The following is a 24,592-nucleotide window of genomic DNA, read 5'->3' as shown; positions in this document are numbered from 1 at the left end:
AAATGTGGCTAATGCAATAGCTATATGGGGAGAACAATCAGATCCTAAAATCCTTAAAGCATCAGTACACTTCCGAATGCCCAGGGAAGTGCAGACAGGTCTCAACCATTTACGACGTGGGGCTGCATACAAAGGACATACAAAAAATAGATGAGATGTGGTCTCCACCATGGCTGAACAATTATGACATTTTTCATCTGAAAAGGGAGCACATTTATCAGTAAAAGCTTTGATTGATAGGGTTCCTATCCTAAATTGAAAATACAATTTTCGATCAAAAGGCCTCTCAATTTTATCCCAGTATGCTTCACAAGACGGCCAGGTTTTATGATCTAAAAATCGGCCTGTCAAGTTAGTATTTATACCGGACAAATAGGATGACATCAGGACCATTTCCCAATATTTTTGTTTCAATTGTTTATTTGTGGGAAAAACTACAGTACCTGGTTCGTCCCACAACGATTTTAAATCCAGCTTTACCAAAAGAGACCTTATTTCATTTAGCCAATGTATTTTGTGAAAGCGATCTAAAAAAATCACGTCTTTCAGACCCTGGGCATAATGTATGTGTTTGGGGGTGGTCCAGATTCGCCTCCAATACAATAGTGGGCATAGCTTTGCCATATCCACCACATTTTTCCTGCCTAGGTCTAGTAAAAGCGGGGCCATGGGAGTACTTTGGGGGGACACCGATTAAACCACGTAGAAATTTATTTTCAGCTTTAAAAGGTGACTCAAATGATTAAATCGCCATAACTCGGCTCCATAGAGGGCCGAGCTTATCACTTTGATGTTATATATTTCTAGAACTTGAGTGATTGGTTTGGTGAAGGAGGATTTATGTTTAGTGGATAATAAACCTACATGCTGATGGTATTTTAAGATGGTCATATCCATGTGACTTTCCCAACCCATGTTCTTCTGAACCGTGATGCCTAAATAAGTAAAAGCATCCACCTGCTCTAGGGGGGTATTGTTCAAGTAGATTCTGCCTTTAAAGTGTTTATGCTGGTTGAATGACATAAACTTTGTTTTTGCAGTGTTGACCTCAAGCCTGCGAAAAAAAGACAAAATTCCCCAAAGGCGTTGACAGCCTTCTGTAGACCACTCGGGGTCCTGGAGACGATCAAGGTGTCGTCCGCAAACATAAGAACAGGTACACGATCCCCAGCGAGCACGGGCCGTCAGTGGGGATCTACAGAGATGATCCACTATCCCATTGATGTATAAAGAAAACAGGGTGGGTGCCAATACACATCCCTGCCGAACACCACGTTCGACAGGAAATGAATCGGTAACCTCACCCTGTGCCCCCCATCTAATCCTTGCAAAGTTGTTCTCATGTAAACGGACGAGGAGCGTCAGTAACTCAGATGCCATCCCCAATTCCCCGAGGACTCTGCAGAGTTTACAACGAGGGTCCAAATCGAAGGCCGATTTCAGGTCAACAAATACCGCATAAAGTGTCCCTTTAGTCAAAACCACATTCCTCCAATAAATTGTGATGAGGCGAAAAATTTGATCAATAGAGCTGGTGCAAGGGCGAAAGCCAGCTTGAAATGAAGATAATATGTTACATTCCTCTACCCACAACTAGACTTTATTCTGAACTAATCGGCCAATAACCTTTTGTGCTGAATCTATTAGGCTGATGGGCCTATAGTTGCTGGGGAGGGATTTGTCTCCCTTTTTAAAAACAGGAATTATTTCTGCTCCCTTCCATGAGGGAGGAATGGGTGCTCCCTTTGCCACTGAATTAGCCAATAATACAAAGTACTGGCACCAGGTCGATCTATCGCCTAGGGAGACATCTGCAGGGATACCATCCATACCTGGGGCTCTGCCACTCGTCACACAATCTAGTGCTAGGCTAACATCTTCGATGGAAAACACCTGGCCTTGATAAAAGATATAGGGAGGAAGAGAGTAATCTTCCTCAGATGGGCTTCAGGCATACTGGGGCTTAAAAAAGTCTAGCCACTGGGACTGAGCAACATTATATTGAGGAGGCTCTGCACGTCCTCCCCGATCCCATTTAAAGATATCCCAAAATTGTTTGGAATCTTTAGCTTCACAGGCATGTTTCAGATCCCGCCACCTATCTTGGTCTCATTCCTTTTTTGCCGCCCTCTGAGTAAGCCTATAGGAGTCCCTTGCCTCTCTTACTCTAACAACGTCCTTAGATCTTAGTTCTTCACTCAGTTTATGGCGGGCTAATCTACAGGCCTCGTTATACTACCAGGCCACATTGGTTATTACACCCTGGTTACCCGCTTTTAACTCTTTTAAAAAGTAGATTTTTAAACTAGAGAAGAGTCGGGTGTGGACCTCTATCATAATTTGAGGAAAATCCGAACCATTGATATGGGTATTTAAATTGGCCAGTTGACTCACAACCTCTTCTTTAAGAGCAGCCAGTTTGACTGGATTTTCAATAAATTTGTTCCATCTGACATGGCGCATGTCGTTGGAAGCGACACTGTCAAGTGTTGATACACCTCCCCTAGAAGGCTCACCTCTGTCCCCCTTTTGGATTAGAAATATGGAACAAAGATGGTTATTGTCACTTTCAAGTCGGGGCTTTACGACCATGTCCACTAGACTATACCAAAGTCTTATATCAACCAACAAGTAGTCTATACGGCTACTATTACGTCCATTATCAAAAGTAGAAACAGAACGTAAAAAAAGAACAGAGCTGGCCCTTTGGGTCAGCTCTGTTCTGCCATTGGTCTGTTTGAGTGTCATTTACACTCTACTTCCCTCCATGAAAGCGAACTGTATGGGGTACTGATTCAGTCCAAATCAGCCACAGGGTCTCTTGCCCTGCGAATGATGTCATTTTCTGATCCATTTGAAAATGGATATGATTCAGTGCAGGGCTTTTGGCAAGTGACTTTTGATTTTTCTCCTTTTATAGTTCCCCTTTAATTTCTTTGCTTTTCCTCTTTTTATGTTAATGCCCTTATAGGATACTAAGTTTTCTAGGCAGTGCTAACGGGTCCCTTCTTGCCGCTCATTTAATATGCAGTGTGCTACATCTCATGTGGCCATTTTCTCTAAACCAGGAGACCATCCATTATAGAATGCTGTTGTCCATAGTGTATCATTGTTTACCATTCCAAGATGGCCAACACATTGGTGCTAAATGTGGAGGCCATGCATTACTTTAGAATTACAAAAGACTATTTGCAGTACCTTTTCATGACAGACACCCGCTGCTATGTTTAGTTTTGGGATTTAAAGCATATGCCTGTTGTGTTCAGACTGTACCATGTTTTCTTTTTTCAATTTTAGCCTTTTAATTTATGTTGCATATGGGGTTAGGTTTGTGTGTGTTGCAGTTGTGTCAGAGGGTGAATGCAAAAATGAGTCAGTGAAAAGATGTATTGATGCATAAGCGCCCAATTGAGTGACAGAGTGCATGTATGATGACTTATTGAGTGCCTAAACTCACCATCAATGACAGAAAAGGCGCTTTCATTCATAAGCCTGACCTATTGCAGGTATTTCCCTACTGTCTCTCCATGCATTTTTGTGTGTCCCACGCTTTCTGAAAAACCAATGGCAAAGCGAATACTAGCATTTTATAGCTGTCAGCTCCTTGGCTTTGCCAATGCTTGTTGTTTTTCAAAGTTCTTTTAATTGGCATTTAATACATTCACAAAACATTAGGGGTACCCCTCTCTCTAGTGCTAAAGAAAGGTGCATTGCTCTGCATGAACTCTGAATTATTTTTCCCCCTTTCACCACCTACCCCTGAGCACCCTATTATCTTCAGCCCCCTTGACCCCCACACTGTCAATGGAATTTAGACATTGTGCTTTTTTAATGTAACGTGAGAATCTGATTAACTCTGAACAGGACACAAAAAGAACATTATCTCGAACTTGAGGCACATTGGACTACATGATAAACAAAAGATATGCCGCTCAGATTTTAAAATCTCTATGGGGTAACCCAGTATCCCTCAGAACCTGGGCCGTACAGTTTAATACACTGAAATCCCATCACTTACCAGAGAGATTATCTTAAAAATCTGAGTTTAATATATACAATGGTTCTGTCAGGTATGTAACCTGATTACTTCAAAATGCATATACATCCTTCCAAAATTGTTTCTTAATTAATCATAGGTTACTTTAGACAATCATCAAATGAGAACATGGTCAATTAGCAAATCCCAAACCAAGAACAGGGTAACAATATATTTTTAATCAATGAATTGTTTTCATTCATAAATACCCTGTTTATAATACATGTAGATTAATCAAAGAATCAAAAATGACTTAGTAGAAAATGGTGCATATAAATACAGTGCGTGCATTGTGACATATAGTGCACTCGTGAACAAGTGAATTATGTACATGTCAGTGAGGGAGTGGGGGGGGTTGAAAACAATTTTCAGGCCAGTTTCAGTATTTAATTATAATTCATTCAGTATGCCACTTCAATTGGCCTCGATAACTGAATATTCTGTACTGGTCCGATGGTTTTAATATCGTCGACGTTTCGACCCTTGGACGCCTTGATTATGGGTTTGGGGCAGGTCTTCTTCAGGACATAGGACAGGTGGGGTAGTGAAATATCGCCTGATGGTCAAAAAGGATAGGCCTTCAGGAAGGGATTTACGTGGAATTAATAAACAAATTAAAATAAAGTGAGCACCATGGTTAATACTACGCTCACCTAAGGGCCCCGTCATGGATTGGACCCTGGAGGGTATGTGGAATAATCACCCATTGATTTGAGCCATCCGGGTTCTAGGAAGTTCGATTCTGTTAAATAAAATTAAAGAAAGCATGTGGTAAGAAATAATCCATTGTGCTTCAGTTGTTTAAGGCAAGGCAAATCATTAAATTAATTGCCGTTGGATTATGAAATGATCTGATTATTCAGCACTACGTTAAACTCACCCTGATGCTTGAATTTAGCGGGTCCCAGTACAAACTTCACCGCTGATCGTGTAGTTGGAAAACATAGAGCCCATTGATATCATGGGCGCTCCTTACATAGAGTACCAGCCGCAATGAATAAGCGATCTGGAAGACAAGAGGTGAAGGTAGCGGTCAATGCGGCATCCAAATTGGACATGGACAGTTGCTTATTATACTTTAAGATATAGGAGGATTAGCAGCGATGTTTGCGATATTTTCAACATCATTCAGTGATCCTGTAATTAAGCAGACTTTTTTTTATCTCTTACCTCCACAAAAAAATTTTTAATAGTGAATCGTTGGATGTGAATTTTTGCAGCTATATTAGATTATGTGATGCTTTAGAGCTACTGTAACAGTTTAAAACTATGGGGTTTCTTCGGAGTTATTGTATAAGCTAAGGCTGAGAGATGAAATAAAGTCTCACCATTTACATTAATGTGCCACATAATTGTAACTTTTGGTTAGAAACCTCCCACATCATTTTCTAAAACTAAACAAGTCATACATTTTTGTATGTATGTATGAAAACATAGAAGGAATATAAAGTGATACAAACAGTGAGAAGGTGACGGCGAAGTGCTCACGTGTTGAAGGCAGTGCACACACGAGTCATGACTATAACTATTACACTTAGGACTGCAGTGCACTGTGTAATATATAGCTTTTCTGAACTTAAATTTATTCACAAAATGAGTACAGTCCAATACTGAGAATAACTTTACATAATGCTTTGCCCAATTACTCCAAATGTGCAGGTCTTCGTTAGAACAAATGTCAAAATGTATTTACAAGTAGCTCCCTATAAGTAGAGGAAAACCAGGGTTACACCGGGCTGTCACTGATTTACCTAATTCAGCCAACAATGCTATTAATCTATTTAAATGGGAAAGTTCTAAACAGTCACCAAACCATGGGAGGTGACTCAAGTGTCATGCAAATAAGCTTGCTAGAAAAAAAGTGATTACCCATACAATTAATACTTTTAGAAAATGACGTAGTAGTTCTCATTTTCTTTCAACCAAAAGTTACAGTTGTATTTTTAACTTTAATGCATATAGTGATACGTGATTTGACCTTCCAGATGTTCGAATATACCTTATAAAATAAGTGGACACCACCCCACCTATTTTTACATTTTCTCAACTACCCAGGTTCCTAGGAATACCAGGTCGCCCCTTTGTTTGTGTATATCTATCAAAGCAATTAAGATCAGATTGTTGGTAAGTTGATTGTCTTGATGAAGGAGACCCCTAACTGTGTGGAGTACAGAAATGTTGACGGTATGCCAGGATGGTCACATATTGCTTGACAATAAAAGAAATTGAAGGTTAGGACTATACAATAAAAATGGCCTTATGGGATTGTTAGAGTATTTACTCAAGCCTCTGTGCTCCTTGGCCATGTTCTATGATCAGCAAGCGCCCTGTGTAAACATTTTTTTTATATAGCAGAAAAACCTTTTTTTAATAAAATTGAGTTTTTAGATAATATGGATGATGTGCTCATATCGTAAGGTAATTAATTAATTGTATGAATACGTATCTTTTGAAAATATAATTATTTTGACAATCTAGGTAAACCCAAGGGGAGCTGCTAAACTGATGTGATAGATTAAGGTTACGTTTAAATGGGGGTTGTCATGCCTAGAAAATGAGTAGAAGAGCAAAGTCGGCTTCAACACAGACTAACCTAGGGATGCAGCAAGTTTCAGTGCATCAAGCCTTTATCTATGAACGAAATGCAGTGATATTAACAGAGGGCCGTTTGGCAGCCAAAAGCCAGTCGCTTACTACTGGTGCAGGCTTCCACAAAAAGCAATCTATAGAATAGCAATCCATGGAAAAGAAATAGGGTGTTGGTGATCAGGCCATATCCTCAAATGTAAATTGTAAACACGTTGAGGAAACAACTAACCAGAAGAAATCCCCAAGCAATAAAAACGATTCCCTAAGTTCAACAGTTTAACAAGAAACAAACCTATTTAGAAACCATTTTTTTTTAAAGGATCATATGCCAGGAGGAATATATGTGACTCTCAGGACTCAAGCATCCAGTAGTGGCAACAAAAGTGTTCACCAGTGCCAACAAACTGTTGACTCATGCAAAAAAAATAACATCCTGGATAAACAGGAGTCGCACAGTTTGCTTACTAAGAAAGGAACGGCGATCCTTACATTTTCAGAGTCTGGTGATTGAAGCATAGTTGGTTTTGTTTTGTAGTGAAAGATTTACATGGGAGTACTCAAAGGTGAAAGCAGTGCTTTGAAGTACAAATGTAAGAGAATTCTGATGGTTACGTCTACTTGAATATCCGCAAGTACAGGACTGGATCCAGAAACCTTTACCATAGCTCGTTCAGACTTGACACTCCAGGTTCCAGGTTTTGCGATCAGCAGTCTGGGAGCTCAGACTGCTGCTGCGGACTGCTGCTATCGTCACCGCTGCCGAGCTCAGGACCGGCTTGGCTCAGATCACGTCCCTTGCCCCCCCCCACAAGCCTGCCATTCGAAAGTGGCCGCGGGGGTCGAGTGTGGTGGAGAACCGGCACTGCAGAACGGACCGCACCGGATTCGTAGTGCGGACCGCAACAGCCGCGTTTGGCGGGAGCTTGGCAGCTAGCAGTTAGCGGCTGGCTTCCCTTTGCGGTTTGTGGCTGCGGCTTGGGTCTAGGGCAGCAGCCGTGGCAGTCCGGACCCAGCAACGTGAGCATCACGAGGTTGAAGCCGTCATCGATGCACTGGAGCATAGCTGGGGGCACAGGACCTGTGCTCTTCACACCTGCTTCCCCCCCGCTCCAGCTTCTGTTTGCTTGCGGGTGCGGAGTGTCGGGCGGGACCCGGGAGGAGAGGTGAGCGCGCCCAGTTGTAATCCAGAGCAGCAGTAGACCAGTTTTCGCGACTCAGCCCATCTCCTCCCCTTATCTTTTGTCCCTTACTTGCTCCACCCCCCCTCAAGATGTCCCACATCAGGGGGTGGTGACACACCCACAGGTTGAGCCTCAGCCTGCTCCTTTTGCTCCTCTCGCTGCCTATCTTCCCCTGAGCCAGTTCACTAAGGGGGGAGTCTCTGCAGCTTTGGAGATTGGCCCAGAGTGTGTCGTGTTGGCTGACTAAAGCAGGAGTTAGGCCGGTGCAGACTAGAGATACGCTACAGTGTCCTGCCGTCAGGAGCTTTGAGCGCCCCAGTTCAGACACAACGATACCAGAAACCAGGCCCTGGAATCATCTCCTTAAGAGCCTGAAAAGTCTACAAACCCAGCATAAATCCCGGAAATGCGGTCCGGGAGAACAAGAGGAGGGGAAAAAAAGGATAAACCCCCACAAGCTACCTCAAAAATCGTAAAAGTGGAGGGTAAGGATGAGGACGAGGACAAGGGCAAGGAGGGAGCCTGTATATATGCCATTCCCGGTACGCCCTTCACAGTCCTGGGCCAACCAAACACAGAGGACACATTAATCACAGAAGCACGGCACGAGTGCGCAGCTACAACAGAAGCACCAGCTGTTGAGGCAAGTACCATGGAAACAGCAGGAACAACAGAAAAAAATTGAGTAGAGTCTACCCCTCAAGCCAAGCATGCTGGAAGCAGGAAAACAACCCGTACAGCTTAAACAGGCACAACTCCTGCCCGAACAGCAGTAAACGGGCATTGATTATAGACTTTCTAAAGGTAGCAATAAAAACCACTGAGGAAAATCGGAGTCAACACGTGCCCAACCATTCCAAAGTTACCAATACAAACATCCCAACTATCACTGACAAAGACTTCCAAAAAGATAAAAACACGATTGGTCTAGGTGATAGAAGCATTACCAACAGTGAGGTTACAAGAAAAGAAAAAACCCCAGCACATGGGATTGGATTCCATTGGTGATAAGCATAAAGACATCAAACACCCCCAATTACAAACACCAAAAGCCCTTCTCCTTTCAGAAAGCTGCTTAAGTAATCCCCTTCAGGTAACTGAGGCTCTCATTCACTTTCACTCGCCAATTTTGGATATGCCTTACCAGTCCCAGCAACAACAATCTTCACCCAGCTACAGTGGACACAGCAGCCCAAACGGGCATATCAAAAGGGAGCCATTACATCAGTCGAATATAATCACCTCGAGCCCTTCGGTGTCGGGAGCCTTCTCCCCTGCCTGTCGGCGGAACTCCAAATCAAATACCTATAATCAAGATAAATTTGATTATTCACTGTCCCACTTACCGGAAATAGATAAGTATAATTGCCAGGATTTCAGTCAGGGCAAAGTAGACAACAAGATATCAAGCCAATCAAGTTACCCAGGATTCTCCCCTATCTACCACTTTCCCAAAACAAGGTATCACCCACTATATTCTCTGGCCGGCTGAGGGAGCCACCCATAGGGTACACGCATCACTTGGAAAACCACGCTCGCCAATCACCAGTAGAACAAAATCGCCCTTCTACATCCCCAGTCTGGCCTCACCTGCTAAACACAATGGACACCATCAGCAAGACAATGACTCTTCACGCAGACAAATTGGATACCCAAGTCGACCTCCTGAACATTCTCGCAATTCATGTTCCATGGGTGGAACAAAAGTTGCATAGCTTCAACGAGATGATCCTGAGGGTGCAGCAAGACCGGGAAACAGCTTACCAAATGTGTCAATGCCACTGCACCCAAATTATCGATAAATTAGCCATAGTGCCAACTTTACTGACAGAATTACTGGTTACAACAAGAGACGTTTTGACCAAGTCTCCAACACCAATAGAGAAGCTCCAAAGGAAAAGGTCTTGGATGGTCTTAACTCCTCTGTGGGGCATAAAAACAGCAAAATGAGTTCAACCCCCGTACCAATCGAACTAAGCAAGACAACTACACCCTCACCTAATACACCAAGCACTCTTGACAATTCCGGTGCCTTGGACTTATCATTTCAAGCTCAATGTAAGCAGTCTCCATCAAGACAATTAAAAGTATCCAAGCCACTAACTAAACGTGAGAGAAAACGAGTGAGAAAGTCCAGAAAGACCAAACGCTCAAGCCAGGCATCAGATCAATTCCGGCTAAGATCTGTTCAAAACGAAATCCCTGAAGAAGACAAAGTACCACAAAACAGCATTGAATCAGCCAGGCCCAAAGAGCAATCGACCTCACCTTCTATGCCGCTAGTCATCCAAAGTACTTCAATTCTCAACTCAAGGGAGCCACCTCCGCCAGAAAAAATATATAGTTTATTCAAACCTGCAGCAAGTAAGGTGAAAAACAATAAAAAAAACTCAGGCCACACAATCAACAGTAAAGAGCAACTCAATGGCTATAAGGGAAACAAGACCGGGGGAGGCTACCTTGACCCAGCAAATTGGCCCAGGTGTATGCAGTAATTCAGAAACAAATAGGGGAGGTGAAATTCATATACAAAGAAACACTCCGGAATTCTGAGATTTATTCTCGATTTTCCCAGAGCCCATGGTGGCGAAGAATGAAATCGGAAGGAGCTCTGTAAAAGAGTGGCCGCACGACACGCCAAACAATAATAAATTGTTTTTTAACCCCCAATATGTCTTTAGGGGAGTGCATGATACCCTCAACAGAACTGTACTGCTCAAATTATTTAAAGCTCTCCCCCCCTTGAGCCATATCAATTCCAATGACATCGAAAGTATTGAGTTCAAACCATACTCGAGTCCCACGGGTCAAGAATTAACAATTGCCACATTCGCCAATAATACTCCTATCGAACAGATCAGGCAGCAGAAGGACATGTTTGCCAAATGGGGCATCGAGCTAAAAAAGATGGTCCCGTCCTGTTATCCCAGTCCATTACAACAACCACCTCACTCAATGTGTCTGTTAAAAGGGGCAAGAGGCCCAGATCTACGCAGCCTTACATAGGAGAAAGAGTTCTTGGTCAGGAAAATTACCATCACTTTTTACCATTCTGAAGCCAGCAAGCCCTCGGGTTCCCAGCACCTGAGTATGGTATTTACCCCCACGGGAAAGGCATGAATAACCCCCCTAACAGATTCACACACATTCCAAGGTTGCAATATATGTTCTTGGAACGTGCACGGCCTGACACAAAACTAGAAAATCCCGACTGCATGGATTTCATAACACAGTACAATATTCTTCTTTTTCATGAATCCTGGCAGAAAAGCCCTTCTCCAATAATTGGTTTCAAAGAATTTCAGAATCTGGCTAAAAGAGCCACTAAATACGGAAGAGCAAAAGGAGGCCTCTCCACCTTTATTTCAACAGAAATCCCATGGCACGCTTCTATAATAGACCTAGACTGCTCTTGGATGTTAAGTGTCAAATTAAATGCCTCGTTGCTCCACAGTCTCCTTATACTGAACATGTACATCCACCCGGCATCCAAGCAAAAGAGCTTAAGAATCGTAATCACATCTCTAACAACACTAAAATTAGCCTACCCAGATGCTAACATCATACTGTTGGGCGACTTCAACATGAATTTACAACACAACAGGAATAAGGACACAACAGAGGCCATATTAGCCTCCAACCGACAGGTCTCCCTCGGTAAGAGATGCGCAGCTCGTCTGAATGATCTCTCAATGCAAGTACTCAATGGTCAAAGCCTGACAGATTGGCCCCCAGCACATACAAGGGCCACCCAAAAATCATGCTCAACCATCGACTACACGTTTACGGACTACAACCTTTTCCCGTACATTGAGAACTTTCAAATAAAAGACAGGGCAGAAAGTGATCATCAACCACAATTGTTCACTTTATTAGGAATTTTCGTACTTCCAGAGAAACTAAAGGTGATGTCTTCTTTAACCCAATGTTATAACTTAAAACGCCTATGCCGGAAAAAGGAAAACATTGAGGATATCACATGTATATACTCCAGCCTCTTGGAAAGATCTAATCTAGAAACACTGAGCATAAAGGCCTGGTAGTCCTTCATCGATGTCATAAATAACACATTTTCCAAGCATGTCCATGGCAATAATGCAGGAAATTTAAGGGGGGCAGCCTGGTACACCGAACGTTTGAGGAAACAAAAACGACAACTAAATAAGTACATCAGACAATTATGATCACGGGGACCAGAACACTATCAGGGAATCCGGCTTATAATTGCAAAAGCAAGAAAGAGCACAATAGGGATATAAGATTGGACAAAAAAGAGTACAATGAACATATCTGGGCAAAACCTCTCTATGCATGTGAGCTAAGGGACTCCAAGCGTTTCGGGGATCAAATCAATCAGTTAATTAACGGCAGGAATCGTCACCATAACTCGGATGTAGTGGATACAACTTGGAGAGCCCACATCGAACACCTATACAACGAAACTCTATCACCAATCGCCCCGAATAATGGAACAATAACAGCAAATGGGGCCGTCGGCGGAGGACAAGCCAACAATACGCTGACCCATGAACCGTCTCAAGTTTTAGAGTCTTTTTCTGCTGAAAAAGTACTAAAAATAATAAAAAACTTAAAACCTGAGGGAGCTCCAGGTCCCAATGGACTACCAAATGCTCTGTTTCGGCATGACCCTCCATTTTGGTCTTACCTCCTGACTCCCCTTTTTACCAAAGCCATAACATGCGGATTGATCCCTGAGTCCTGGAGAGGAAGTATCCTTAACCCAATCCACAAGTCAGGTTCCCGCTCGGATCCCTCCAATTACATATTAATCGCACTGAGAGATGTGGAGGCGAAACTATACGCCTCTAATCTTTTCGTTGAGTTAGAGGCTTGGGTCAGCAGATCAAACTTAATACCTTACACGCAAACTGGATTTCGGGCAGGGATGGGCACCCTCATTAATATTTCAGCGGTTACTCTCATAGCCAATCAGTCATTTGCAAAATCTAGGCCCTTGTACGCCTGCTTTATCGACCTAAAAGCAGCTTTCAATAAAGTTTCAAGAGCTAACTTATGGGCAAAAATGCAAGACTGGGGGGGTTCCGCCACGACTCCTGATGGCCATCATCAATCAATACTCACACACGTGGGTACAAATCAAGAAAGGAGATGGGTCCAGTTTAACTGGCAAAATTCCAACTTTCAATTGGCTAAAACAGGGTTGCGTACTGGCACCCTGCCTATTTAACATTTACACCTCCGACCTCGATAAGCGCCTCAGGTTAATCAGAGCCGACCCTGCAAAATTGGGAAACAAACGATTCCTTGTGTCCAATACGCTGATGACATCGTCCTGCTAGCACAAACTCCTATAGGCCTGCAGAAACTGATTACAGAATTAGGAGACTACGCCACCTTGAACCAACTCACGATTAACCATAAAAAACAAAAGTTATGTGTTTCTCGAAATCTATTAAAACATCGAAAAGGCAAACTTTTTCCTGGAAATTGGGTGAGCATCTATTGACTAGGGTTATGTGCTATAAATCCCTAGGCTTCCAGCTAGATTGTAAGCTTAACTTCAAATCACACTTGGACCAAGGTCGCATGAAAGCCAAACAACTGTTGTTCGCTTTTAAAACCCTAAGGAAAAAACTTATAGGATGCTCTACCGCCCACCTGCTTAAAGTGATTGCTGCACATTTTTTACCTTCCATTTCATAAGGCTCGGAAATTCTGAATACTAAAGATGCCACAGTCCTAAATACAGCACAATCCATATTATTTAAGAGACTGTTTTCAATTCCGCTACACACCTCACAGGCACAAATCCGCCTAGAATATGGTCTAAAAAATCAGATTATGGCCAGACAAGGCGCCCTAGTAAATACTACTGGAGGATGAGGGAGGCAGAAGACAACACCCTAGCCCACTGTTGTTGGGTCGAGATTGAAAACCAAAAGAGCCTAGCCAACTCAACCACGGCAGCCCTGAAGGAATCCCTGCCGGCATTACAGTTAGAGGATGCTTGGCTCACCCTCGCAACGTACTCCGGATTTAAAATCGTAGTCAATAACACTATCAAACGGACCTCTTTATTAACTGATAAAACGTCCTTTGCAAAAAAACAACATGCCTGGGCTGTGATTAAGGATTACCAGAGGCTGAAGCCGCAACAATACCTGTTGGAACAATTCTCCCATCAGAAGAAACATTATCTGACTTTGCTACGCATGGGGTCTTTCCCCTGATATTTATTTATTTATTTTATAACATTTGTAAGGCGCACAGCTACCCACAAAGGGTTTCCCGGCGCCGAATCAGCAAAAACACAGGGCACAACTAGAGAGAGAACAGATCCGAAAGCAAATTATTTGTCAAACAACCAGGTTTTTACGCTTTTCCTGAAACTCCTGTAGTTTTCTTCTTTGCGTATTTGAGTGGGCAGTGTGTTCCAAAGAGTTGGACCCAGATATGAAAAGGATCTTCCGCCCATTCTAGCCCGTTTGTACCTTGGTACCGCAAAGTTCGCTGATGTGACTGAACGAAGATTGTGATTGGGAAGGTAAGGCTTGGCAAGATCTTGAAGATACTTGGGAGCAGTCCCAGCTTTGATTTTGAACAGATAGCTCAGGGTTTTAAAGCGAATCCGGTTTTCGACCCTGAGCCAGTGCAGGTCCCTGATATGTTTAGTGATCCTGGCGTACCTGGGGATTCTGCAAAGCAGTCTGGCCGCTGCGTTTTGTACCAGTTGTAAGCGTCTTATTACTGCTTTGTTTGCACCCAGGTACAAGATGTTACCGTAGTCAAGCCGAGATGTCACTAAGGCATTGACTACGGTCTTCTGGGTGGTAGGTGGCAACATCCAGACAATTTTACATAGCCATCTGAGAATAGTGAAACATATGCCAGCCACTTTGTTGGCATGCTGCACCATGGATAGACTGTCATCAATGATGACCCCAAGATTTCTGACCTGAGTGGCTGGGGTCGGGAGCTTGCCCAGCGAGGTCGGCCAGTGGGAATCGCTCCAGAGATCTTTACTGTTCCCTAAGAGGAGGATCTCTGTTTTCTCCCCATTTAATTTAAGTTGGTTGGCCGACATCCAGGATTGGATGAAAGGATTTTACCCCAAAATGGAAACAAATATGGCCATCCAAGGAATGTCGTCTCTGTGGTCATGGGGAAGAGTCACTACTACATTTACTATGTACTTGCTCTTTTTTATTGGAAGCCCGAAAATCCATCCTCCGGGAGGCTCTTAGGAAAGAACAAATAAGAACATGTAGAGCTGCGGTCATTAAATGTCTTGGAGGGTCATCAATTCCCCTGTCCTGCAAAACCATAATACTATGGAAATTTGCAGCAAAAGAACTGGCAAAATGCAACCCTGCCAAGCAGCCAACTAATAGCAGATATATCCCAAACGCATTGTTATATTCATCATTATTTTTAAAATAATAAGCATCTCCTTATTGTGACATCGACCTTAAGTCCTTTTAGGTTTTTAAAATGTATATTCTAAAGCACTGCGTTTTATGATGGTTGTCCATCCTTTTATGATTTTTTTTAATGAATCAAATAAAAGTATATTTTGACTTGACTTTGCCATAGCTCTCCTCTTCCAGTAGGTGGTGCTGGCTTCTACTGTGTGATGCCATTGTAGCTATATAGCACAACCCAGGTGATCGAAAGTCAGTTTACTTTTTTGCACGTCCTTTGAAGCAGATCAAGAGCATAAGAAGAGGATGAGAAGGGACGAGGATCCCCCTCAATATCATTCAAGATCCGAGATAGGTCACCTTGATACACGGACGTGACCCAATTTCATTTCCCAAGCAATTCATATGCAGTTTAGAAGAACATTTAAAAGAGTTGGCTGTTTTTCCAGCTACTATTCACAGTTTGGAAGGACACTTGCTGCTTGGCCGTTTAAAAAAAAAATATTTTCCCAACTGATATTTGGTCTTGGAACCCGAAGCTATCCCCAGAGTTTCCTCACTGGAAAGCTCCTTATTCTAGTTACAACCAACTGGATATTGGATGATTCCGGTCCCGCACTGTCCTGAGGAGGCAATATTTGGAGGCCAAAATGCATCAACTTTTACTATTTGGGACCAACACCATTCATCTTAAAGAAAGAAAAGAACCCATTGGGGTTTAAACCATAAAAACAAAGTTGGACTCAATTAAGTTGAGAGGTTTATAATTTGGTCTAATATGAATTAATGTTGGCACCTATAGACGGTTTACCTATTGTTACCCAAAGAAGGGTCTATCATCTGTAAATTGCGGACACCTCATTCACCTTATTTTTGTTAACACTTTATAGTATCAATTCAAATATAAGCCTATATAATGAATTTGCAGATTGTAAAATTAATAATGTGCTGTGACTCACCATTTGTTGCATAGAAAAGCTAATTTATTAAGTAAATGTTTTGAATAAGAAAGTCTTCTCCAAGTCAGTGTCTTCCTTTAATTTACACAGCAATACTTTCACAAATGTCATCAATATATTCCACATGTTCTTTTTTAAAAAAAGTTATGAATTACACCAGGTACGTAATTCCACAAAAGGCCTTAAACTAAAGTTTGGCTTCTTTAGAAGTTTTTTGTACATCCATCCTGCTAGAGCCATTTCCCTTTTTGACACATGTTTATGATATAGCCCAAGCTCTAGAGGTTTATATGGGCTTCCCCCTCCTTTTGTCATACAAGGAGGGTTCTCTGATGTTGCTGCCAACTCCATTGCCCGCTTCAAGCCTAGTGCTATTTCCCTCCTAAGTTCCGGGGCCAGTGGTGGTCCCTTGTCATTTTCATCACCAGCGGCCATGCAAGTATACTTGTAGTTCCTGGCATCTGGAGCCCACCCAGCACAGTTCGTCCATGCCATGATGGCATTATTCAGGTATGCAGTGCTCTCCTCTTGTGCACCTCTGGGCCCCACCATCTGGGGCTTCATTTGGGTTTCTACTGGCAGATCCGTCCTCTGCACCATTCAACACCAAAGGAACCCCTCATGGGACACCACCTCCAAGGGCCACTGGCTGGTACCACTCTAGCATACAGTCCGTCGCCAGTAACCCTTCTACTGGGGCTTAAAGTGGCCCCAGCGCTGCCACCACCAGAGCCAGTACCAGGTGCTTAGCTTGGTCAGTAAGATTGAGGGGTGGTGAACTTCAGATTTTCCGCCAATCAGGCTCACATGTAATGATTATACAACAAATAGGGTGCAAAGGAGGGGCCTAAGGGTCAGTGGAAAGGGAGAGGAATGCGAAATATTTCATTATTAGTTTAGAAAAAACATTAAAAACCATATACATTATAAACACTTTTTTTCTCCATTTTTGCTTATTTAGACAACTTTTGTACAATTGCAAATTTCATAACCCTTTTTGCACATCAAGTATATTTTTTCTTGACAAAATCCCTCACACTTGATCACATCCTCATGCTACCTCTTAAATCCACATTCAATCTCTTACATACCATCCACACTAACAATTCACCCAAAAACACCTACACAAATTGATCAAACAAGGGACAAAGATGTTGAAGTCTTTGTGACCGTTTTGTGGGTTGGGTACAAACACAAACGGGTCGATTTGTCTTTAACACTTTTTATCTATCTTCTTCAGGATGGTACAATTTTACCAATTTTAGGCAAGTGGTAGGGGTATCTGCAATATTAAAAAACGACATGTCTCAGAAAAACCTACTTTTAAAAATATATAATTTAATTCGTACTACGTTGATTGAACCCAACAAAAAATTCCAAAAGGTGGTTCAGATTAAGAAAGATAGGATGTAAAAACTCATTCCAAAGTCACCACGGATGTGTGAAGGCTTTAAAGCCCTCCAAAAAGTGAAAAAACAGGAGAAATCAAGAATTTACATAGGTATATCCACAAGATCCCACACAACCAAGAATGTGAGTTAGTAGATAGGTTGATGTTATGATCTTTCTCTACATGCAGATTCAATTCTTTAGTGCTCCATTAGTGTGATTGCATTGTGCTAAACCCCTCAGGGGAACAAGAGATATGCATTAATGTTCAATTCCCGAACTTACAGACGGAATCAATATGGAAATCTCCTAAACCACCACTTCTTCATTATTCAATGATGTATATGTCACATCAGTGGGATGTGTAACCTCTTCTAGAGACAAGACGCTTGCTTGCATCTCTAATCCCCACTGTAAGTAATAGGGGAGCATATTAAAAATGACATTGACCTAAGCTCTGTTTCTTACTGTTACCTATTTGAACTACTAATTTATATCTACCTGATAAAGTAGAAAATTCAACACACTGTTTCTCTTCAGATAACTATTATTAGCCAGGTAGTCATAAGTCCCTTCACTAATTAGGGACTATCCTCAGACATTATAAAAGGAAAAAAATGCATATACGATTTATTTGTGTACAGAATATAAGCTATGACCAATTGACCGTTGCACATAAATGAAACTGTGAATAAATACATGTGCACACCTGTTTGTGAGTTATTTCATTTTCCTATATCACAGATTATAGGGTCATGTCGACTCTGACCTATGTCCACTGTGCACAAGCGTGAGTACCCAATTCTCCTAATGTCCCAGTCTACGTTCATTTTAAATATGCTGGTGTAAAAAAAGAAAAGAAAAAAAAGAAAAATATTCAGTCAGCATTTCCGGCCTGAAACTCAATTGCTTATGATTAGATCAAGTTCTCTTAACCATAGCTTGCAAAGGCTACAATGTGTAGACATTAGTTTGTTTATTAATTCTAAACACCCCTTCGGCGATGTATATGATTAACATGCTATGGCTGTTAAAAACTACGACATACTGTGAATAAAGACTTGGAAAAACTTAATTCAGTCATCTAACCGGTTGTATAGGAATGAGCCCCTTCGGTAGAGCTATGCCGGAAGTTGGAATTCAGCCAATGTTTCTATGGTTATTGCGGATAACCATTAGGGCCCCATATTTGAAGAGAAGCCGAGCCATCTTCCACCAAATTCAATGTTAGATACGACTGGGCTTGATTTCAGCAGCATACAATAACTTTGCCCCTGGCTACTTTTTTGGAGGGCTTTAAAGCCTTCACACATCTATGGTGACTTTGAAATGAGGTTCTTACATCCTATATTTCTTAATCTAAACCACCTTTTGGAATTTTTTATTGGGTTCAATCAACGCAGTACGAATTAAATTATGTTTAAAAAAAGTAGGTTTTCTGAGGCATGTAGTTTTTAATATTGCAGATACCCCTACCACTTGCCTAAAATTGGTCAAATTGTACGGTCCTGAATAAGGTGGATAAAACGTGTTAAAGGCCATCGAAATGTACGTCGACCCGTTTGTGTTTGTACCCAACCCACAACATGGCCACGAAGACTTCAACATTTTTGTCCCTTGTTTGACCAATTTGTGTATGTGTTTTTGGGTGGGTTGTTAGTGTGGATGGTATGTAAGAGATTTGCCCCCAGATGCATCAAAGTTCTGTTTTGCGATTCCTAATTTGCGAAAATTACCGAATCGCAAATTAGGAATCTCAAAATGGTATGCATCATTTTTTTTGCATTTTTTTTGTGATTCGGTAAAAATCGCAATTTTTACCGAATCGCATAAAAAATGCGATTTTCAAATTGCGAATTCGCAATTCCCATTCATTCCTATGGGCTGACATGCCCATAGGAATGAATGGGAATTGCGAATTCGCAATTTGAAATCGGAATTCAACAAAGCCTTTCAAGGGTGGAGAGGGGGGTCCAAAGGACCCCCCCCTGCACCCATGAAATGCACTATTACATGTAAGTTACATACACACATGTCCTAAGTACATGTGTGTCTGTAACGTAACAGTTTAAAAAATGCATTTTTGTGCATTTTTAAACAATTTTGCAAATTACCACGAGGCTCAACTTCGTGGTAATTTGCAAATGCAATTTGTAAAATCGCAAATGTTTTGACAATGATGCATTGCATTTAAGGAATCGCAAATTTGCGATTCCTTAAAAGCAATCGCATTTTTGGAATTCGCTAAAAATAGCGATTTTCCAAAAATGCTTGATGCATCCCAAAAACCAATTTAGGAAGTGCAAACGGCCGATTTTTGCGATTCGCACAGTTTGCACTTCCTAAAAAGTTTGATGCATCTAGGCAATGATGTGGATTAAAGCGGTAGCATGAGTATGTGATCAAGTGTGAGGGGTTATGCCAAGAAAAATCATACTTGATGTGCAAAAATGGTTATGATATTTGCAATTGTACAAAAGATGTCTAAATAAACCGTTGAGCCGGCAGCGTAGAAACAAATGGATAAGTTGACTAGAACAGTGCTTGGCCAACCCCCCAATGGCGTATGCACCAATGTTTGGTTTGTCATGTTTGTGGTATTCTTGTTCGGCACAGCCATGTTCTCAAGCTGCGCCAAAATAGTTCTGGTTTGGGGTGGGAAGAAGTACGTCTCCTGGCTATTGTTGACACTACATGCTGCTGAGAGCATGACACTGTTTGCCGCGGCGCTTAGGTCTGAGCATGGCTGACACTATAGGGAAGTACAGGCTGGCTACCTGGAATGTACGGGGGCTTGGGGCCATACAGAAGAGACATAGGATACACTCCTTTTTACTCCACCATCATGCCCAAATAATGTTCATACAGGAATCCCACTTGACAATGTCCGAGGCACACACTCTGCGGAAGAAATGGAGGGGACTGTATTCTCTACTTCTTACTCGGCCTTCTCTAGAGGGGCTACTATATGGGTACGGCATGGCACTCCCTTTGTGGAACTAGAGAGGAAGGTTGATGACCAGGGGAGATATGTACTGGTGAAGGGCACATTGGATGGTACACTGCTGGTCTTGGGCAGTATCTATGCCCCGAATTTTGACCAAGATACTTTCCTTGCAAAGGTAGGGCGGGCCCTAGCTGACTGGGTGGATATCCCCTGGATCCTGGGGGGCGACTGGAACATGGTCCTAGACGTAGATTTAGATAGGTCGCACCCTCCCCTTCATATGACGGGTGTACATCGAATGGCAGATTCCTTCAAAACCTGGCTCACGGGATGGGGACTAGTAGATGTGGGAAGAGCACTGAACCCGACCCACAAGGAATACTCTTATTACTCCCCGGTCCACAACCTACATACCCGACTTGACAGATTTTTGTGCAGCAGCTCCCTGCTACCCAAGTGTGCTTCTTCAGAACACCTAGCGAAAACCTTCTCCGACCATAGGCCACTGACACTCACCCTGCAGTGGGGTAGGGTACCGTCCCCGGTGCCCAACTGGAGACTCAATCCACCGCTACTGGAGGATGGCCTCTTCTGTGCGTCCCTGTCAGATGTCTTAGACAATTACTTTCGGGAGAATTGGGACACGGCAACGTCTAATCTAATGGTGTGGGATGCTATGAAGGTTGTGATAAGGGGGGCTGCCATAGGACAGTTGGTGGGGGCTCGGCAGGAGATTCACAAGAAGCTCTGTGAAGTGGAAGACCGGCTGAAGAGCCTAGAAGTGGCAGCGAGTATAGACCCCGGGCGCAAAGGGGAACTGCAGGCTGGCAACATAGAACATGCAGAGTTGCTGGAAACACTACGGGTCATAGACTATAAAGATTAGTTACGACGTCAGCAGGCCGAATCAGACAGGTCAGGAGCCCTACTGGCTCGCCTAGTACGGGATAGCCCTGACACCCCGGTGATTACGCAAATTAGAAATGAGTCAGGGAGAGTCGTGACCACGCAGTTTGATATCATCACTGCCTTCCGGCACCACCTGAGAACATTATATGCCCCCTTCCCCACGGATGACACGGACAGGATATTAGATTTCCTGAGGGACTTACCTTTCCCAGTCCTGAATCGAGATGAGCAGGCGAGGATGGACGGGCCCATCACATAACAGGAAATACGAGTTGCCATCCACTCCCTTAACCGGGGTAAAACGCCTGGCATGGACGGGCTGCCGGTTGAATTTTACCAGACCTATTCTACAACCCTGGTACCTATTTTGGAGAAAATGTACAAGACTTTGTATGAGTCGGGTCATTTACCTGTCTCGACGATGCAAGCCTTAGTCATGTCCATACCTAAACCTGGCAGAGATACCCTCAACCTGACCAATTATAGGCCCCTCTCCTAGAAGAATTCCTTAGTTGGCTCAACCTAGGGGACCCTAATCTCAGGTTCACAGCGGTATACAGTAAGTCCAAGGTCAATTTCCTGGACATATGCATTGAAAGCCAAGACCAACACTTAAAAGTGGAATTATACAAAAAGGAGTCCGATAGGAATACAATCCTACACTACTCCAGTTACCACCCCAAGAGCCAGAAGGACTCGATACCATTCGGTGAGTTTCTTCGACTCAGAAGAAACTGCACGGATCTATCAGACTTCCACAAACATGCCCAAGAAATGAAAAAGAAATTTAAGGACCGGGGATACCCCAGAAAACTGATTAATCATTCTCTCAAAAGGGCACAATGCTATAATAGGGACTGCCTGATCAACAAAACAGACAAAAAGAGAACACAAGATAAAATAGTGATGGTGAGCCAACATTCGGTCATAGCCAACCAAATCAAAAACATTATAAATCACAATTGGAAGATTTTAAACAATGGCCCAGATGTGACTCCCCTGGAGCGCCCCCTATACGCATATAGGAAGAACAAGAACCTCAGGTCGAACCTGGTGCACACATATAGAGAGGACAAGATAGAAACCCAAACCACTTTGAGTGGACAAAAAGCAACAGGTAACAATAAATGTGGTACCTGTTGCATTTGTGAGCTATGTATAGTGACCAAAACAGTGGAACATAACGGTGTGAAACACACAATCACCAGCTTGAACAACTGCAGAACAAAAAATGCAGTATATATGATCCTGTGTCCATGCGACCAGGCATATATAGGAGAAACAGGCAGAGAAGTGAGGCTCAGGATAGGGGAGCATAAGTCTGCGATAAACAACAATAAGGAAAATGCCCCCCTAGTGGCTCACTGGAAAGAAAAGGGACACAAAATAAAGGACCTCAGATGGGTCATTCTGGAAAGAATTAGGGAACTCACCAGATCAGGTGATAGCACAAAGAGAAGAAAGTTACAGGAACAATGGTACATGGTCAAATTTAATACCATCAAAAAAGGTTTAAACTCCAGGGAGGAATGGGAGGCTCTTATTTAGAATGCTGTTCCCTCTAAAGGATTTTCTACTCAATATGTTATATCATAGACACCTCAAACATTACTTGAACTGAAACTTATGTCGAAATTATGCAACCCCCTTTTTATATATAAATATTGAGGTCCAAGACTAGGGCTACTATCTAGTCTAGAACCAGAAAACAACCCCCCCTCTTTTCAGGGCTCGGGGCATTGTCAGACACTTATATCCGGTGAGATAACACAGCCCACAAACACACTATACACCAGTCTAAGATGGCGCCCGTATCAAGGGGCAGATCAGAGCGACCGATCTGTCGGTTTATAAACTAAGGTGTAACCGAAGATCTTCTGAACCTCCATCTGAAAGTAGGAAAGTATACAACTGGTAAATTTACCCACACTGTGCAAAATAAGAGAGCACCACGCGTAAAATGAAAAAACAGGTCCGCCTTGGCTAATTCGGCGAGTGAGGATAAACTGTGCCGTACAATTATTGTGCATCGCTTACATAAATTGTAAATGAAAACAGAGACTTTCGATTTCAAGTGCGAAGTTGATGACACACCGGAATGGCAGGCTCGGTTATACGCTAGGTGGAACTTTACACCAGCTAAAGATGGCGCCCGTGTTAATGGCGGTTCTGTCAACCACGTAAAACGGAAAACTAGAGCCCTCTATGATAATTCGGCGAGCGAGGGTAACCCCCGGCGCAGAATTAATACTGCGTAATACTGACACTAACAGGAAACCAAAATAGAGACATTATATGTCAAGCACAAATGTAAAGAAACACCAGGAGGGCAGGTACCGATATACACTAGGTGGGACTTTACACCATTCAAAGATGGCGCCCACGCTCACGGCGGTTCCGATAACAGCGCTCCCCTAGAGACAGGTGTTGTCAATTAGTCAATTATAGCGAGCTATATAAACGCACACCATACAAACACTCTAGATCGAGTGAAAGAACGAGGCAGAAGCGAACAGACAGTTTTAACCCGGTAAGTGGAGACTTAAACTCTTTGCAAAACCTCCCCCCCCCCCCTCCCTCTTTTAGCCTAAGGAGTAGGGGAACTATAGATTAATATAGGCTCTAGGACAGGACATTGGACCCTGTAGGGAACTTAAACAGGGGATACTTTTAGCTCTCAGAAACGTACTTCTAAAGCTATAGACTTTCAACCAGGGTGGGATAGGGAAAAACTAATCCCCTGTACAAAAAATCTGGCCCATCTGAAGAATAGCCCCCAAAGTTAAGCAACAGGAACCTGAATAGTAAGGGCACTAAAACAGGGATCTAGGGCATTGTCAGCACTGAATAAGAAACTATGAGCGGGCATCAAGAGGTGAACAATAGATAGGTGTGAGATAGTCCACATATTTCCAATAGAAGTATGAGTATAATATCTTGGAAAACAAAATGAATACATGATGATGTCACATGTGCATTTACTTAACAGAACATATCCAGTTCAGGAGTAGACCAACGACTTCCTATGCCCGTTCCAAGTACGTTTTAAGACAATCTAAGGTAAGACAGCTACGTCACAAGAACACGTAATTTACAAAATAATACCTAGAAAATAGTAGAGTAAAATGGTGCAATATATTGTATTTACCACAGATATACGACTATTGTGCAACCGCCCG

The sequence above is a fragment of the Lissotriton vulgaris genome, chromosome 4_1 (genome assembly GCF_964263255.1).
Source record: "Lissotriton vulgaris chromosome 4_1, aLisVul1.2, whole genome shotgun sequence".
Classification (NCBI taxonomy): Eukaryota; Metazoa; Chordata; class Amphibia; order Caudata; family Salamandridae; genus Lissotriton; species Lissotriton vulgaris.
The sequence above is the reverse complement of the archived record's forward strand: the minus strand, read 5'-3'. Positions refer to the sequence as shown.